Source organism: Protopterus annectens, chromosome 11.part0 (assembly GCF_019279795.1).
Source record: "Protopterus annectens isolate FY-2018-M chromosome 11.part0, PAN1.0, whole genome shotgun sequence".
Taxonomy (NCBI): Eukaryota; Metazoa; Chordata; order Ceratodontiformes; family Protopteridae; genus Protopterus; species Protopterus annectens.
In genome coordinates, this window is record NC_056745.1 from 1473606096 (window position 1) to 1473627609 (window position 21514).

Genomic DNA, 21514 nt, shown 5'->3' on the forward strand with positions numbered 1-21514 from the left:
AGGCCATGGCTTTGACACCAGTCATTGATCTCAGTGAGGCCTTTCTGTAGCATGTCTGCATCACTTGGGGAGTTAATAACGGCTCCCAGCTTGTAGTCATCTGCAAATTCAGCCAGCCAGAGTCCCTCAGTGTTGGTCTGGAATTCTGAGAAGTAGATGCCAAACAGGAGAGGACCCAGGAATGATCCCTGTGGGACTCCACTTGTGACTGGTCAGCAATCTGACTTAGAGTCTGACCCAATTCCTAAGTCAAGGTATGTTTAAAGTTCATGAAATTAATATTATTTCAATCTTTGATGTTAGCTGGAAGTGCTCTTCACAGCACCAGCAATGTGCCCAGTAACGACTCCTCCTGCAATTCGTACAGTGTTACATGTATCGGTAACATATCCATGTACGATTGTAAATACTTTTTTATAAGACCCATTGCTATTACTACTATTGGAACTGTCTGGGTATCCTTCTTCCACAGTGCCCTTGTTTTTGCCTGCAAATCCTGGTATTTTATGACTTTGTGTCTCTCTGTATGTAAGACACTGTAGTCAATGGGTGTAGCAATTTCAATGATCAGTGCTACTTTTGTCTGCATTTCATGGAATACTATATCTGTCGTTCATAGGATCATAGGCTCATAGGAAGTTACTAGGCTATTGGCCCTGAGGCCCTTACAAGCCTAGCCAAGAATTAAGCCCATGTTCCAGCATGTCAGTACCCTATGCCACTGTTCAGCAGGGAGATAGGTGGAATCCCTGGGGTGTATCCAGATTGCACTTAAAAAGGTTTAATGAGTTATTCTGCTTTACATGGAGAGGGAGACTATTCCACAAAAGGAAGAGTCTCTGGGATACATATATATCCCATCAACAAGTCCTATTGATGTCACAGATCAGATTGAGATCTCGTATGCAGGTTACTCGAGTGGAGCTTGACTTGCAGTTATGCAGCAGTCCCATCAGGGCGGGGTCTGAGATTGCTTTGTATGCCAGACAGAGGTCACCTCTGAGAAGCCTGTAGGAGACTGAGTAGAGGGACAGGTCTTTTCGCCTATCTGTGTAGGATAGATGTAGGCCCTGGATTCTCTGGGTGAGGAATCTCTCTGGTCTCTCCAGCTGCTGCCTGTGCTTTGTGAGGTACATGCCGAAAGGGCATTGTATTCAATAATCAGTCTTATAAGGGAAGAATACAGGGATGTTATGACCACCTTGTCCCTGGATGAGATACCCTTACTAATGAGGTGGGCCATGTAGAAAGCTTTTCGTACAATGGAGGCAATATGGTGGTCAAAAGTCAGTTTGCTATCGACCTGGGTTCCCAAGTCCCTCACGACTGTTTGTATGCTTAGTGCCTTATTATCAATGTAATAATTTGTGGGGATGTCATTCTCCCCAAAAGGGATGATGATGCATTTTTTAGCATTCAGTTTGAGGCCATGTTTCTGGCACCAGTCATTTGTTTGGGTGTGACCCTCTTGGAGGATGTCCACATCACCAGGTGGATTTATGACAGCACCCAGCTTGCAATCATCTGCAAACTTGGTCAGCCATAGCCCACTAGATTTGGCCTGCACCTCTGAGAACTATATCCAAAACAGTAGAGGCCCCAAGACCAATCCCTGGGATACACCGCTTGTTATGGGTCTACTACTTGAGGCGGCTTCCCCTATTTTGACTAGGTGGGTTCTATCGGTGAGCCAGTTTGCTACCCCATCTGGTAACATATGGATTGATGCCTAGTTGAAAGAGTTTATCTGTTATACCTGAGTAGGGAAGAGTATCAAAGGCTTTGGCCAGGTCAAGGTAGGCGGTGTGCACCATCTTCCCCTCGTCTATGGCCTTAGTGACTGCCTCAAACAAGTCAACTAAATTTAACAGGCATGACCTCCCCTTGACAGAACCAAACTGTGTGGGATCAAGTGTCTGGAGGTTGCTAATGTCCTTGTTAATGAGGTCCATGATAATCTGCTCCATGGCCTTGCAGATCAAGCAAGTTAGGCTGATGGGTCTATAATTTCCTGGATCAGTGGACGCTCCACCTTTGTGAAAAGGAAAAATAAATTAGTACTGGGCTAACTGCCTCTGTGGGCCATTTTAAGCTTAGCCAGTTACCCTATGTGAAAAATCAAACACTGCACCTTGTGTCTATAAGGTATACACCTTAACCTTTATGCCATCCTCCCACAGGTAGTTGGTTTCTCGTGTCTATTTTTTGAATTATTGAAAATGAATGATCCCATGTGATATAAACTTCATCATTTGTTATAATGCTTTGTGGCTCATGTTTCCAGTGTTTTTTCAGCTACTTCAGTACTATAATGTTTGCACAATCCCCAATGCAACAGTCTTGCCACATTATTATGCCTTTCGGTATACAGTCCTTCTGCCATTAGTATATCACACCCAACAACAAGATCTGTGACTGTTCCCAATTCTGTTTTACAAAACCTACATTTGTCTGTTTCTACCACATGTTCAATGGACTTTGTAAACCAACTACCTCACAAGTGATCTCTAGGCTCCTAAATGACCTGAGAGATGATGACATATAGGGTGGCCTGGAAGTCCTTTGAGAGGTTCTATTGTATGAAGGAAGAATGGATTCTAGAGAGTATTGGCTCCAGAGTGAAAGTGGAGGCACAATGAACCAGTGGTTTAGATTTTGACTGCATCAGATCCAGTGAACCAGATGGATCCAATAGCTTGGGAATGTTTGGGGGCACAGCCAAACCTAAAATGGAGGAAGGAGAATAATCAGGGAATCGTTTCCTAAACTCTTTACCTTTGTCTCATGAATCCCCCTTATTCTTTTCAGAAGGGATTTTCAAAGGAGGGTAAGCTAAAGATGTAGAAGCAGAAAATGTGGAAGGCAGCAAACCTTTAAGAGCCTGATAGCTAAACCCTACACTTATATCACATTCTACCTCAAGATGGGCAGATCCAAAAAACTAAATGCAGCCCTGGTAGATATTTTAATTTGGGATCTTATGACTACAGTAGGCTTGTTGGACATACTGAAGAAAAAACTCAAACAAAAGGAAAGGAAACGGAAAAATAATACCAACAGTGGTAGTTAAGATGTACCCCCAAAGGGTGGTGTGACATCCCCCTAAATGGGCTAGTAATCAAGGAGCCTGAATCCTCACCTCTGACACTGCAGAGGGTTGTTAACTTGGAGAAAAAAAAAGAAACACACAGTATTTCCAGATGCAGCTCTCTGCATCAAGCACAATTTTTATGATCACACAGTAGCACACTCAGTCCAGGGTCTAAATTTCTCTCTCAGTCTCACTCTCTAGGGCCCCAGTGAGACTCCCCTCTGGCATAGCTGTAGAGTTGAGTCTTCAGCCAAGTGTCCAAGCCAAGTCCACCAGCACCCTCTTTATGAAACCAGTGCTTTGTGTCCCTGCTGCAAGCAACTGGCAAACACACTCTTTGAGATTTGATTTTCATACACACACACACACACACACACACACACACACACACACACACACACACACACACACACACACACCTGGGAAAGGCTAGCACAGATTTATTAGCTATGCCTCCTTCAGCCCAGACCATAAGACTATAAGGTAGTTACACAGCCACCAGAAACTCCAAAGCCAGCAACTGTAAGGCTCTTACAAGGGTACCGAATTATACTGAGTGAAATTAATACCAATGGTAGTGTCTGACCAGTGCAGTAAGGCTTTCAGGAGTGGCCACAGAGTCAACAAATAGATACAAGCACTCTTAAAGGATAACATATTCTGTAAAGGTCCAGCCACGGTGAAAAGTTTAAATATATTTAATAATAAATAATAAAAGAACATGAAAATATGGAATATGTATTTACAATCAACACCAGAGTTTCAGTAACAGGAAATATTAAAATAACATAGATGAACAGATTCATGCTGATACAGAAAAAAACTAATCTCACTCTATTTTCCTGATGGATCTAATTAGTATTCCCTGGTCATTTACTAGAGCAAGGCAAGATGAAGTAGGTAAGGGATCATTCTATGTCAGGTATCAAAAACAGAGTGCTCTAAGACTTCAGTTTCATCTAGTACTAAAACAACCTTTTTACCCTGGATTACAGAATGGCATCACATACATCTGATCATCTGACTTCTGGTACCAATACTACCCCCTTAGAATGACATCACATACATCTAGTCATCTGACGTCTGGTTCCCATACTACCCCCTTTCCTAGCCACTGACATAGAATTTCACACATATGTATCAATAATACACACACATAGAGCTTTGTTAAGATCTGTTGCAGCTTCTGGAAGTCATAAAACAATAACACACTTCCACTCTTCCTACAGGAGCTAATAAACCATTCTCTGGCACAGCCATTTCATCTCTGGCTGCAATCAGTTCTGTAAGATGCAGTCTTTATAGCCTAAATTAAGTAATTTAATTTCATATTATTTTTCAAAGTTAGCTGGAGCTGAGCTTAACCTCTCCTCCTCCAGTATCCTCTGTTACAATATTTCTTTCAATAGTTATAATACAGTCTGACATGCAAGTGTATTTCTTTTTCTGTCTGGCAGGACACACTGTTGGTACATTTTTAACACAAGCAGCATTGCAAATATATTTGTCAACACAAGCATCTGTACAAATCAATTTGATATACAAATGACATATAATTCTTTAAATAATTCCAGCTAGCTGTGCTGGTATATGTTACACATCCACTGCCCTACTTCTCCTGGCATAGCTGGCATTACCTCGCATAATCACAGGTGGCACCAGTACAAAAATGGAAAAACAATAAGGCATGAAGCATGTAATAGGAGCAGAGAAAGACAGAAAGAAATTAACCCTTTTTTTATCGCTCTTTCTCTCACTTTCTATATATATATATATATATATATATATATATATATATATATACACACACACACACACACACACACACACACAGACACACACAAACACACCTCTCTCTCTCTCTCTATATATATATATATATATATATATATATATATATATATATATAGATAGATAGATAGATATAGATATAGATATAAATATGTATCTATCTGTATATGTATGTATATGTAAAACAACTAGAAGAGAACAAACAGGGGCGGTAAGGACAAAATAGGATAGCTTATAAAGATATTAAATATTGCAAAAAAAGAACCTGCCCTATCCACTAGCTTCAAAGCTATGGTAGATCACATCCATTAACTAATGCAGCAAATAAGATCTGTGATAATTCAAGGTAAAGAGGAGGATTATGGGTAAGGGGATGAGCTTGACCTATGGAGCCAAGTCTGTAGAACTGCCCAAAGTCTGATCCAAGACCCCCCCCCAAAAACCATCAACAGCCGTACCACTCATTGATGGAGATGGAAGGAATGGCTCAGAAGACATAACGTGAAATAAAAAACAAAGATAGAGAAGACCCTCAGCCCTGATCAGGCTGTCATAAGAGAGAGAGAGAGACTGAAAGCTGGACAACAAAAGAGACAGAGAGAAAGAAAGAGATAAATAATAGAGAGAGAGAGAGATATGACTGACCAGTGTGAGTCACCAGACACTCGGCCTCAGTGGAGTGGGGCAGTGTAAGTCACTGGACACTCGGCCTCAGTGGAGTGGGGCAGTGTAAGTCACCGGACACTCGGCCTCAGTGGAGTGGGGTGAGGATAAGTTATGGGAACCAGGGGAACTGTCCTTGCCATAATGTATAGCCAAAACCTCCCTGCCTAGAACTTCAGTCCCATTCAAAAACAAATGACTAGCGGGATATGGTAGTGATGCCTTGCCATAATGTATAGCCAAAACCTCCCTGCCTAGAACTTCAGTCCCATTCAAAAACAAATGACTAGCGGGATATGGTAGTGATGCATAGTCATGGATGATCTGTGGTGGGGGACGAATAAACAAAAGAAATAAATAAAAGGAATTATTACAGTACTCGTAGTAAAGTTGGACAAATGCACTCAAAAAGAAATACGCAAGATAAAGAAAACATACAGCATGACAAAAATATAAGAGAACTAAACACAGGAAGTTGTAAATGACTTCCAAGAAAATCTCCCAAAATAAAAATACCATCATGGTTAGTAAATTGAGATTTTATTCAAAGAGACAGAACACATGATAAGGCAGAGCATATAGCATGTATGGGTAAATGAACTACATATGCTTCCACCTTATAACAAGATATAGCCTGCATAAAGTTCATTGTGTGACATTTTTATTGTAGATACTTACAGTAATTGGAAGCAAAGAAACATTTCTCCTTTCTGAGCTAAATTAGTTTGGAGCAATGAGTACACTATGGTTTGTGTGCATCAAGTATATGTTTGGTATGGGTTCAGGCTGCTATGCAGTGAGACATTTCCCTGTAGTACATTTGGTTGGGAATACATGGCTGAAGTGACATTCAGGTAAAGAGAAATATGGCTGCTATGAATTCCCTGCAGTCAAAGAAAAGCACACACAGTGCCCTGCCCACAGCTTTAATAACCAAGTGCATGGAGGCAGAAGAAGTAATGAGTGTTGAGTTCAGTGTACAGTGCATGTTTATGTAAATACAACAGACAGAAATGTGCTTCGACATGGAGGGGACCTTGCATGCCACTCTACCACATTTAAGCTCCAGTATGCATTTTAGGTAATGTTCCCTAGACAATGCGAAGGGGGTAATGGTCCACACACGCCAGTTATAAAGGCACTGTCCATTGTACACTTTACTGACACTGACATACCCACTGGCCAGCCTGTTGCTGCTACCTGCCATACTGCCTGCTGTCTCATATTGCCGTGGAAACCATGGGCATTATTTTTCCACTGTGCATTTGGTTATTGATGCTGTTAGCATGACACCACATTCTTCTCTTTGCCCACAGGGAATTCACAACAGCCATATTTTTCTGTAGCTGAATGTCACTTCAGCCATGTGTCCCGAACCAAATGCACCACAGGGAAATGTCTCACTGCCTAGGAGCCTGAACCTGTTTGGTATGTTTTCCAAATGTAGCTCATTTGTGAATATTGAAAACATGCACCACAATAACATAACAACATCAATAGCATCTGTGCTGCTATAGAAGTGATGTGCTTACCAATAAATGCTTCCATTTCATCATCTGTACCAGGACAATAGCATCGTGGAAAGAAAGAATTAGGATCTGCCTCCACGAAAAGGGGAAGGTTTTTCAGACTCTTGCATAAACCTACCTTAGATATAAAAAACAAAATGTGTCTTACTTTGCATTAGTCTACAGAAGAAAACAAGAATTGTATAAAGCATGACGAGTCTCAGTAAAATACAAAAAATGCAGAAGGAAGTTATAATTTCAAATGTTTGTTATAAAACGTGTTTCTATTTTAAGCATTTTCTGAACAGTCACTTGAGCTACAGACACTTTAAACAATAGAAAAATTTCCCTGAAATATCACCTTGCAATCACAGCCACTTTATGGTGTAAACATTGTCTTGAGGTGATCTGCTCACATTAACTAATGCTGATGTGACACCCTGACTCTGTGTAAAATGGGAAAGGGGGGGGGTTAATGGTGATGATTATGATTTGCACTGATCACTTGGAAATTACAATTAATGGCAATGTTGCTATGCATGTATCTGATTTGTTGTTTGCTCGTATACTTATTTTAATTCCAACAAAAAAATATATATTATCACATTTATGAAAAGGTCATCTCAATGAAAAAAGTGACATGAATCAAGTCCAGAATGAACTGCATCAAAAAGTAATGTCCATGCAAACTGTAAAGAAGACCAGTGAAACAGAAAATACGATAACCACATGCCGGGCATATGGGCAAACATCCAATAAGTCTGCAAGACAAAACTACTTCCACTGGAAACACACATTTTGCCTGCAAAAAACCTGGATGTAAGACTGTACCTGATAACAAGAAATGATGTTGCATGTCATATACAGATATTCTGATAAAGTCTGGTGATGTACAACTCTCTTCCTCTCAACTGACCCTTTTATTTGTATCTTTCTGAAGCATAAATTGAAGATGCATTTTATGTATCCATTAACACAATAGATATCAATATTTTAGCTAGAGTTTCGAGTCCAACTGGAATGGTCACATGACTAAGTTTCTGTTTAAACTGATTGCTATTCGATTTGATTATTAATGCCTGCAAAAAGACTTTTCTGTCCGAAAGCAACTGATAACAGTTTGGGATAAATAAAATGTTAAGTTTTATAATGTCTCCAATTTATTTGGTGTTCCTCTTGATTTGTGCCTCTGTAAGTTAGTCTTTACTAGTTTAAACCCTACGGAGGCCACTTCCACTGCAACCCACAACAGGTAGCATCACAACCATGGACATGGCACCCATGACAGGTAGCATCTGAACCATGGACATAGCAGTTAACGACGGGTAGCATCTGAACCATGGACAGGGCAGCCCATGACAGGTAGCATCTGAACCATGGACATGGCACCCATGACAGGTAGCATCTGAACCATGGACATGGCAGCTCATAACAGGTAGCATCTGAACCATGGACATAGCAGTTAACGACGGGTAGCATCTGAACCATGGACATGGCAGCCCATGACAGGTAGTATGTGAACCATGGACATAGCAGCCCATGACAGGTAGCATCTGAACCATGGACATGGCACCCATGACAGGTAGCATCTGAACCATGGACATGGCAGCCCATGACAGGTAGCATCTGAACCATGGACATAGCAGTTAACGACGGGTAGCATCTGAACCATGGACATGGCAGCCCATGACAGGTAGTATGTGAACCATGGACATAGCAGCCCATGACAGGTAGCATCTGAACCATGGACATGGCAGCCCATTACAGGTAGCATCTGAACCATGGACAGGGCAGCCCATGACAGGTAGCATCTGAACCATGGACATGGCAGCCCATTACAGGTAGCATCTGAACCATGGACATGGCAGCCCATGACAGGTAGCATCTGAACCATGGACATGACAGCCCATGACAGGTAGCATCTGATCTATGGACTGGACATGGCAGCCCATGACAGGTAGTATCAAAACCATGGACATAGCAGCCCACGACAGGTAGCATCTGAACCATGGACATGGCAGCCCATTACAAGTAGCATCTGAACCATGGACAGGGCAGCCCATGACAGGTAGCATCTGAACCATGGACATGGCAGCCCATTACAGGTAGCATCTGAACCATGGACAGGGCAGCCCATGACAGGTAGCATCTGAACCATGGACATGGCAGCCCATGATAGGTAGCATCTGAACCATGGACATGGCAGCCCATGACAGGTAATATGTGAAACATGGACATAGCAGCCCATGACAAGTAGCATCTGAACCATGGACATGGCAGTCCATTACAAGTAGAATCTGAACCATGGACAGGGCAGCCCATGACAGGTAGCATCTGAACCATGGACATGGCAGCCCATGATAGATAGCATCTGAACCATGACATGGCAGCCCATGACAGGTAGCATCTGAACCATGGACATGACAGCCCATGACAGGTAGCATCTGATCCATGGACTGGACATGGCACCCCATGACAGGTAGCATCTGAACTATGGACATGACATCCCAGGACAGGTAGCATCTGAACCATGGACATAGCAGCCCACAATAGGTAATATCTGAGCCATGAACATGGCAACCTATGACAGGTAGCATCTGAACCATGATCATGGCAGTCATCTTCTGAACAATGGTCGCACACTTTCCAACTGTCTCTGCAGCTAGCTTGGTTGAAATGGGCATCCTCAGACACTGTAGCAACTGTCACATGTTTCCTGATACCCACCTAATACTTAAATATACCATAGGGGAGGGAATGGCACAATGGTTACAGTGTTTACTTCACAGACACAAGGGTACAGAGTTTAATTTTCATGAAAGGGAAATTGGCTAGGCTTAAAATGGCCCACAAGGGCAGTAAGCCTAATACTTACCTAGGACCTATGAGACAGTGTGTGAGAGATGTAGTTATGTGCTGAAAGTGGAGGCAGAGCTCTCACACAAGACCTCCACATTTAGCAAACAGGTTGTCAGTAACACACAGCACCACACTATCCCTGAGACCAAACACAGTCACCTGCTGATGGCGATGCTCTTAAAAGTACCCTCTAAAACCACACAGGTCTCCTGTATGTAGTCTGATAAACAAGTATCCTCAGTGGTGTCATAAATACTCAACTCAGGCCGCACCTATTGTGACACGTATGTCTAAGACTCAGTGTCTCAACTCAAAAGCCCATGCAACATCTTAGTCTTTAGTGACTCTGTAGAAGACACACTGATGCAACACTGTCCAGGCTAGGGCCATGGTAGCTTCCCATCAAGAGCCAGGATTCACCACCTCACACATTCACTGACATCCTTGTTCATGTCCAGCTACCCATCAGGACACAGGATTCACCACATCACATATCCACTGACATCCTTGGTCATGGCCAGCTGTCCATCAGGAGCCGGGATTCACCACATCACACATCCACTGACATCCTTTGCCATGGCCAGCTGCCCATCAGGACCCAGGATTCACCACATCACATATCCACTGACATCCTTGGTCATGGCCAGCTGTCCATCAGGAGCCAGGATTCATCACATCACACATTCACTGACATCCTTGGTTATGGTCATCTGCCCATCAGGAATCAGGATTCATCACATCACACATTCACTTAAATCCTTGGTCATGGCCAGCTGCCCAACAGTAGCCAGGATTCACTACATCACACATTCACTCAAATCCGTGGTCATGGTCAGCTGCCCATCAGGACCCAGGATTCACCATATCAGACATTCACTGACATCCTTGGTCATGGTCAGCTGCCTGTCAGGAGTCATGATTCACCACATCACACACTCACTGACATCCTTGGTCATGGTCAGCTCCCCATCAGTAGCCAGGATTCAGGACATCACACATCCATTCCAACACTTGGTCATAGTCAGCTGCCCATCAGGAGTCAGGATTCAAAGTATTACACATTCCCTCACATCTTTGGTCATGGTCAGCTGCCCACCAGGACCGAGGATTCACCACATCACATATTCACTGACATCCTTGGTTATGGTCAGCTGCCCATCAGGAGCCAGGATATACCACATCACACATTCACTCAAAGCCTTAGTAATGGTCAGCTGCCCATCAGGAGTTAGGATTCACCACATCACACATTCACTGACATCCTTGATCATGGTCAGCTGCCCATCAGGATCCAGGATTCACCACATCATACATTCACTCACATGCTTGGTTATGGTCAGCTGCCCATCAGGAGCCAGGATTCACCACATCACACATTCACTCACATGCTTGGTTATGGTCAGCTGCCCATCAGGAGTCAGGATTCACCACATCATACATTCACTGACATCCTTGGTTATGGTCAGCTGCCCATCAGGAGCCAGGATTCATCACATCACACATTTACTGACGTCCTTGGTTATGGTCTGCTGCCCATCAGGACCCAGGATTTACCACATCACACATTCAGTGAAATCCTTGGTTATGGTCAGTTGCCAATCAGGAACCAGGATTCAACACATCACACACTCACTGACATCCTTGGTCATGGTCATCTGCCCATCAGGAGTCATGATTCACCACATCACACATTCACTGGCATCCTTGGTCATGGCCAGCTGCCCATCAGGACCCAGGATTCACCACATCACACATTCACTCAAATCCTTGGTTATGGTCAGCTGCCCATCAGGAGTCATGATTAACCACATCACACATTCAATGGCCTCCTTGGTCATGGTCAGCTGCCTATCAGGAGTCAGGATTCACCACATCACACATTCAATGGCCTCCTTGGTTATGCTCAGCTGCCCATCAGGACCCAGGAATCACCGCATCACACATTCACTAACATCCGTGGTTATGGACTGCTGCCCATCAGGACCCAGGATTCACCACATCACACATCCACTGAACTCCTTGGTCATGGTCAGCTGCCAATCAGGATCCGGGATTCATCACATCATACATCCACTGACATCCTTGGTCATGACCAGCTGCCCATCAGGAGCCAGGATTCACCACATCATACATTCAATCAAATTCTTGGTCGTGGTCATCTGCATATCAGCAGTCAGGATTCACCACATTACATATTCACTCAAAGCCGTGGTCATGGTGAGCTGTTCATTAGGATTCAGGATTCACTACATCACACATTCACTGACATGCTTAGTCATGGTCAGCTCCCCATCAGCAGCCAGGATTCACCACATCACACATTCACTCACATGACTGGTCATGGTCAGCCGCCCATCAGGAGTCAGGATTCACCACTTCACACATTCACTGACATCCTTGGTTATGATCAGCTGCCCATCAGGAGCCAGGATTCACTACATCACGCATTCGCTCAAATCCTGATTCCTGGTCAGCTGCCCATCATGAGCCAGGATTCACAACATCACACATTCCCTGCCATCCTTGGTTGTGGTCATCTGCCCATCAGGATCGAGTATTCATCACATCACACATTCACTCAAATCCTTGGTCATGGTCAGCTGCCCATCAGGACCCAGGATTCACCACATCACACATTCACTGACATCCTTGGTCATGGCCAGCTGCCTATTAATCACATCACACATTCACTCAATTCCTTGGTTATGGTCAGCTGCCCACCAGGACCCAGGATTTACCACATCACACAGTCACTTACATCCTTGGTTATGGTCAGCTACCAATCAGGAGCCAGGATTCACAACATCACACATTCACTGACATCCAAGGTCATGGCAGCTACCAATCAGGAGCCAATATTCACCACATCACACGTTCAGTGATATCCTTGGTCATGGTTAGCTGCCCATCAGGAGCCCAGAATTACCACATCACACATTCACTCAAATCCTTGGTCATGGTCAGCTACCCATCAAGAGCAAGGATTCACCACATCACACATTCACTAAAATCCTTTGTTATGGTCAGCTGCCCATCAGGAGTCAGGATTCACCACATCACACATCCTCTTACATCCTTGGTTATGGCTTGCTGCCCATCAGGACCCAGGATTCACCACATTACACATCCACTGACATCCTTGGTCATGGCCAGCTTCCCATCCGGACCCAGGGTTCGCCAAATCGCACATCCACTGACACACTTGGTCATGGTCAGCTGCCCTTCAGGAGCCAGGATTAACCACATCACACATTCACAGACATCCTTGGTTATAGTCATTTGACCATCAGGAGTCATGATTCACCTCATTACACATTCACTGGCATCACTGGTCATGGTCAGCTGCCCATCAGGAGCCAGAAATCACCACATCACACATTCACTCAAATCCTTGCTCTTGGTCAACTGCCCATCAAGAGCCAGGATTCACCACATCACACATTCACTCAAATCCTTGGTTATGGTCAGCTGCCCATCATGAGTCAGGATTCACCACATCACACATCCTCTGACATCCTTGATTATGGCCTCCTACCCATCAGGACCCAGAATTCACCACATCACACATCCACTGACATCCTTGGTTATGGCCAGCTGCCCATCAGGACCCAGGATTCACCACATCACATATCCACTGGCACTCTTGGTCATGGCCAGCTGCCCATCAGGAGCCAGGATTAACCACATAACACATTCACTGACAACCTTGGTTATGGTCCTCTGCCCATCAGGAATCAGGATTCACCAAATCACACATTCACTGACATCCTTTGCCATGGCCAGCTGCCCATCAGAAGCCAGGATTCAACACATCACTTATCCTCCCACTGCCTTAGTCATGGCCAGATGCCCATCAGGATCCAGGATTCACATTACACATTCACTCAAATCCTTGGTCATTGTGGGCTGCCCATCAGGAGCCAGGATTCACTGCATCACACATCCTCTGACATCCTTGGTTATGGCCTGCTGCCCATCAGGACCTAGGATTAACCACATCACACATCCACTGACATCCTTGGTCATGGCCAGCTGCCCATCAGGAGCAAGGATTAACCATATAACACATTAACTGACAACCTTGGTTATGGTCCTCTGCCCATCAGGAATCAGGATTCACCAACTCACACATTCACTGACATCCTTTGTCATGGCCAGCTGCCCATCAGAAGCCAGGATTCAGCACATCACTTATCCTCCCACTGCCTTTGTCATGGCCAGATGCCCATCAGGAGCCAGGATTCACATCACACATTCACTCAAATCCTTGGTCATTGTCAGCTGCCCATCAGGAGCCAGGATTCACCGCATCACACATCCTCTGACATCCTTGGTTATGGCCAGCTGCCCATCAGGACCCAGGATTAACCACATAACACATTCACTGACAACCTTGGTTATGGTCCTCTGCCCATCAGGAATCAGGATTCACCAAATCACATATTCACTGACATCCTTTGTCATGGCCAGCTGCCCATCAGAAGCCAGGATTCAGCACATCACTTATCCTCCCACTGCCTTGGTCATGGCCAGATGCCCATCAGGAGCCAGGATTCACATCACACATTCACTCAAATCCTTGGTCATTGTCAGCTGCCCATCAGGAGCCAGGATTCACCACATCACACATCCTCTGACATCCTTGGTTATGGCCTGCTGCCCATCAGGACCTAGGATTAACCACATCACACATCCACTGACATCCTTGGTCATGGCCAGCTGCCCATCAGGAGCAAGGATTAACCATATAACACATTCACTGACAACCTTGGTTATGGTCCTCTGCCCATCAGGAATCAGGATTCACCAAATCACACATTCACTGACATCCTTTGTCATGGCCAGCTGCCCATCAGGAGCCAGGATTCACCACATCACACATTCACTGACATCCTTGGTTATGGTCATCTGCCCATCAGGAATCAGGATTCATCACATCACACATTCACTTAAATCCTTTGTCATGGCCAGCTGCCCAACAGTAGCCAGGATTCACTACATCACACATTCACTCAAATCCGTGGTCATGGTCAGCTGCCCATCAGGACCCAGGATTCACCATATCAGACATTCACTGACATCCTTGGTCATGGTCAGCTGCCTGTCAGGAGTCATGATTCATCACATCACACACTCACTGACATCCTTGGTCATGGTCAGCTCCCCATCAGTAGCCAGGATTCAGGACATCACACATCCATTCCAACACTTGGTCATAGTCAGCTGCCCATCAGGAGTCAGGATTCAAAGTATTACACATTCCCTCACATCTTTGGTCATGGTCAGCTGCCCACCAGGACCCAGGATTCACCACATCACATATTCACTGACATCCTTGGTTATGGTCAGCTGCCCATCAGGAGCCAGGATATACCACATCACACATTCACTCAAAGCCTTAGTAATGGTCAGCTGCCCATCAGGAGTTAGGATTCACCACATCACACATTCACTGACATCCCTGGTCATGGTCAGCTGCCCATCAGGATCCAGGATTCACCACATCATACATTCACTCACATGCTTGGTTATGGTCAGCTGCCCATCAGGAGCCAGGATTCACCACATCACACATTCACTCACATGCTTGGTTATGGTCAGCTGCCCATCAGGAGTCAGGATTCACCACATCACACATTCACTGACATCCTTGGTTATGGTCAGCTGCCCATCAGGAGCCAGGATTCATCACATCACACATTTACTGACATCCTTGGTTATGGTCTGCTGCCCATCAGGACCCAGGATTTACCACATCACACATTCAGTGAAATCCTTGGTTATGGTCAGTTGCCAATCAGGAACCAGGATTCAACACATCACACACTCACTGACATCCTTGGTCATGGTCATCTGCCCATCAAGAGTCATGATTCACCACATCACACATTCACTGGCATCCTTGGTCATGGCCAGCTGCCCATCAGGAACCAGGATTCACCACATCACACATTCACGCAAATCCTTGGCTATGGTCATCTGCCCATCAGGAGTCATGACTATCCACATCACACATTCAATGGCATCCTTGGTCATGGTCAACTTCCCATGAGGAGTCAGGATTCACCACATCACACATTCACTAAAATCCTTGGTTATGGTCAGCTGCCCATCAGGAGTCATGATTAACCACATCACACATTCAATGGCCTCCTTGGTCATGGTCAGCTGCCCATCAGAAGTCAGGATTCACCACATCACACATTCAATGGCCTCCTTGGTTATGCTCAGCTGCCCATCAGGACCCAGGAATCACCGCATCACACATTCACTAACATCCATGGTTATGGACTGCTGCCCATCAGGACCCAGGATTCACCACATCACACATCCACTGAACTCCTTGGTCATGGTCAGCTGCCCATCAGGAACCCGGGATTCATCACATCACACATCCACTGACATCCTTGGTCATGACCAGCTGCCCATCAGGACCCAGGATTCACCACATCACACATTCACTAACATCCTTGGTCATGGCCAGCTGCCCATTAATCACATCACACATTCACTCAATTCCTTGGTTATGGTCAGCTGCCCACCAGGACCCAGGATTTACCACATCACACAGTCACTTACATCCTTGGTTATGGTCAGCTACCAATCAGGAGCCAAGATTCACAACATCACACATTCACTGACATCCAAGGTCATGGCAGCTGCCAATCAGGAGCCAATATTCACCACATCACACGTTCACTGATATCCTTGGTCATGGTCAGCTGCCCATCAGGAGCCCGGAATTACCACATCACACATTCACTCAAATCCTTGGTCATGGTCAGCTACCCATCAAGAGCAAGGATTCACCACATCACACATTCACTAAAATCCTTTGTTATGGTCAGCTGCCCATCAGGAGTCAGGATTCACCACATCAGACATCCTCTTACATCCTTGGTTATGGCCTGCTGCCCATCAGGACCCAGGATTCACCACATCACACATCCACTGACATCCTTGGTCATGGCCAGCTGCCCATCAGGACCCAGGATTCACCACATCACATATCCACTGGCGTTCTTGGACATGGCCAGCTGCCCATCAGGAGCCAGGATTAACCACATAACACATTCACTGACAACCTTGGTTATGGTCCTCTGCCCATCAGGAATCAGGATTCACCAAATCACACATTCACTGACATCCTTTGCCATGGCCAGCTGCCCATCAGAAGCCAGAATTCAACACATCACTTATCCTCCCACTGCCTTGGTCATGGCCAGTTGCCCATCAGGAGCCAGGATTCACATCACACATTCACTCAAATCCTTGGTCATTTTCAGCTGCCCATCAGGAGCCAGGATTCACTGCATCACACATCCTCTGACATCCTTGGTTATGGCCTGCTGCCCATCAGGACCTAGGATTAACCACATCACACATCCACTGACATCCTTGGTCATGGCCAGCTGTCCATCAGGAGCAAGGATTAACCATATAACACATTCACTGACAACCTTGGTTATGGTCCTCTGCCCATCAGGAATTAGGGTTCACCAAATCACACATTCACTGACATCCTTTGTCATGGCCAGCTGCCCATCAGAAGCCAGGATTCAGCACATCACTTATCCTCCCACTGCCTTGGTCATGGCCAGATGCCCATCAGGAGCCAGGATTCACATCACACATTCACTCAAATCCTTGGTCATTGTCAGCTGCCCATCAGGAGCCAGGATTCACCGCATCACACATCCTCTGACATCCTTGGTTATGGCCTGCTGCCCATCAGGACCTAGGATTAACCACATCACACATCTACTGATATCCTTGGTCATGGCCAGCTGCCCATTAGGACCCAGGAATAATCAAATCACACATTCACTGACATCCTTGCTCATGGTCACCAGCCCATTAGGACACAGGAATCACCACATCACACATTCACTCACATCATTGGTCATGGTCAGCTGCTCATCACGATCCAGGATTAGCCACATCACACATTCACTGACATCCTTGGTCATGGTCAGCTGCCAATCAGGACCCAGGATTCACCACATCACACACTCACTGAAATCCTTGGTCATGGCTAGCTGCCCATCAGGACTCAGGATTCACCACATCACACATTCACTGACATCCTTGGTCAAGGTCAGCTGCCCATCAGGACCCAGGATTCACCACATCACACATTCACTGAAATCCTTGGTTATGGTCATTTGCCCATCAGGAGCCAGGATTCACCACATCACACATTCACTCAAATCCTTGGTCATGGTCAGCTGCCAACCAGGAGCCAGGATTCACCACATCACACATTCACTCAAATCCTTGGTCATGGTCAGCTGCCCATCAGGAGCCAGGATTCACCACATCACACATCCTCTTACATCCTTAGTTATGACCTGCTGCCCATCAGCATGCAGGATTCACCACATCACACATCCACTGACATCCTTGGTCATGGCCAGCTGTTCATCAGGAGCCAGGATTCATCACATCACACATTCACTCAAATCCGTGGTCATGGTCAGCTGCCCATCAGGACCCAGGATTCACCATTTCATACATTCACTGACATCCTTGCTCATGGTCAGCTCCCCATCAGTAGCCTGGATTCACCACATCAAACATCCATTCAAACACTTGGTCATTGTCAGCTGCCCATCAGGACCCAGGATTCATTACATCACATATTCACTGACATCCTTGGTTATGGTCAGCTGCCCATCAGTAGCCAGGATTCACCACATCACACATTCATTCAAATCCTTGGTCATGGTTAGCTGCCCATCAGAAGCCAGGATTCATCACATCACACATTCACTGACATCCTTGGTTATGGCCTGCTGCCATCAGGACCCAGGATTCACCACATCACACATTCAGTAAAATCATTGGGCATGGTCAGCTGCCCATCAGGAGTCATGATTCACCACATCACACATTCATTGACATCGTTGGTTATGGTCAGCTGCCCATCAGGACCCAGGAATCACTACATCTCACATCCACTGACATCCTTGGTCATGGCCAGCTGCCCATCAGGAGTCAGGATTCACCACATCACATATTCACTTACATCCTTGATCATGGTCAGCTTCCCATCAGGATCCAGGATTCACCATATTAGACTATCAATTACATCCTTGGTCACGGTCAGCTGCTAATCAGGAGGCAGAAATCACCACATCACACATTCACTCACTTCCTTGGTCATGACCAGCTGCCTATCAGGAGCCAGGACTCACCACATCACACATTCACTGACATCCTTGGTCATGGTCAGCTGCCCATCCGGAGCCAGGATTCACTACATCACACATTCACTCAAATCCTTGGTCATAGTCAGCTGCCCATCAAGAGTCAAGATTTGCCACATCACACATTCACTGACATCCTTGGACATTGTCTGCTACCCATCAGAGCCAGAGTTCATCATATCACACATTCACAGGCATCTTTGGTCATGGTCAGCTGCCCATCAAGAGTCAGGATTCATCACATCACACATTCACTCAAATCCTTGGTTATGGTCAGCTGCCCATCAGGAGTCAGGATTCACCACATCACACATCCTCTGTCATCCTTGGTTATGGCCTGCTGCCCATCAGGTCCCAGGATTCACCACATAACACATCCACTGACATTGTTGGTCATGGCCAGCTGCCCATCCAGACCCAGGATTCACCAAATCACACATCCACTGACATCCTTGGTCATGGCCAGCTACCCTTGAGGAGCCAAGATTCACCACATCACAGATTCACTGACATCCTTGGTTATGGTCATCTGCCCATCAGAAGCCAGGATTCAGCAGATCACACATTCAATCAAATCCTTGGTTATAGTCATCTGACCATCAAGAGTCATGATTCACCACATCACACATTCACTGGCATCCTCTGTCATGGTCAGCTGCCCATCAGGAGCTAGGAATCACCACATCACACATTCACTCAAATCCTTGGTCATGGTCAGCTGCCCATCAGAAGCTAGGATTCACCACATCACATATTCACTGACCTCCTTGGTCATGGTCAGCTGCCCATCAAGAGTCAGGATTCACCACATCACACATTTACTCAAACCATTGGTCATGGTCAGCTGCCCATCAGGAGCCAGGATTCTCCACATCACACATTCACTGACATTCTTGGTCATGGTCTGTTGCCCATCAAGAGTCAGGATTCATCACATCACACATTCAATCAAATCTGTGGTCATGGTCAGCTGCCCATCAGGAGCCAGGACTCACCACATCACACATTCTCTGACATCCTTGGTTATGGTCTGCTGCCAGTCAGGACCCAGGATTCACCACATCACACATCCACTGACATTCTTGGTCATGGACAGCTGCCCATCAGCAGTCAGGATTCACCACATCACACATTCCCTGACATCCTTGGTCATGGCCAGCTTCACATCAGGAGCCAGGATTCACCACATCACGCATTCACTCACATTCCTGGTCATGGTCAGCTGCCCATCAGGAGCCAGGATTCACCACATCATGCATTCACTCACATTCCTGGTCATGGTCAGTTGCTCATCAAGAGTCAGGATTCACCACATCACACATTCACTCAAATCCTTGGTTATGGTCAGCTGCCCATCAAGAGTCAAGATTCACCACATCACACATCCTCTGACAACCTTGGTTATGGCCAGCTGCCCATCAGGACCCAGGATTCACCAAATCACACATTCACTGGCATCCTTGGTTATGGTCATCTGCCCATCAGCAGTCAGGATTCACCACATCACACATTCCCTGACATCCTTGGTCATGGCCAGCTGCCCATTAGGACCCAGGATTAATCAAATCACACATTCACTCTCATCATTGGTCATGGTCAGCTGCCCATCAGGGGTCAGGATTCATCACATCACACATTCACCCAAAACCTTGGTCATGGCCAGATGCCCATCAGGAGCCAGGATTCACATCACACATTCACTCAAATCCTAGGTCATTGTCAGCTGCTCACCAGGAGCCAGGACTCACCACATCACACATCCTCTGACATCCTTGGTTATGGTCAGCTGCCAATCAGGACCCAGGATTCACCACATCACACATTCACTGACATCCTTGGTCATGGTCAGCTGCCCATCAGGAGCCAGGATTCACCACCTCACACATCCACTGACATCATTGGTCATGGCCAGCTGCCCATCAGGACCCAGGATTCAACACATCACCCATTCACGGAAAGCCGTGATCGTGGTTATCTGCCCATAAGGAGTCATGATTCACCACATCACACACTCACTGGCATGCTTGGTTATGGTCATCTGTCCATCAGTAGTCATGATTCACCACATCACACATTCACTGAAATCCTTGTTTATGGTCATCTGCCCATCAGGAGCCAGGATTCATCACATCACACATTCACTCAAATCCTTGGTCATGGTCAGCTGCCCACCAGGAGCCAGGATTCACCACATCACACATTCACTCAAATCCTTGGTCATGGTCAGCTGCCCATCAGGAGCCAGGATTCACCACATCACACATTCACTCAAATCCTTGGTCATGGTCAGCTGCCCATCAGGAGCCGGGATTCATCCCATCACACATTCACTAACATCCTTAGTCATGGTCAGCTGCCCATCAGGAGCCAGGATTCACCACATCACACATTCA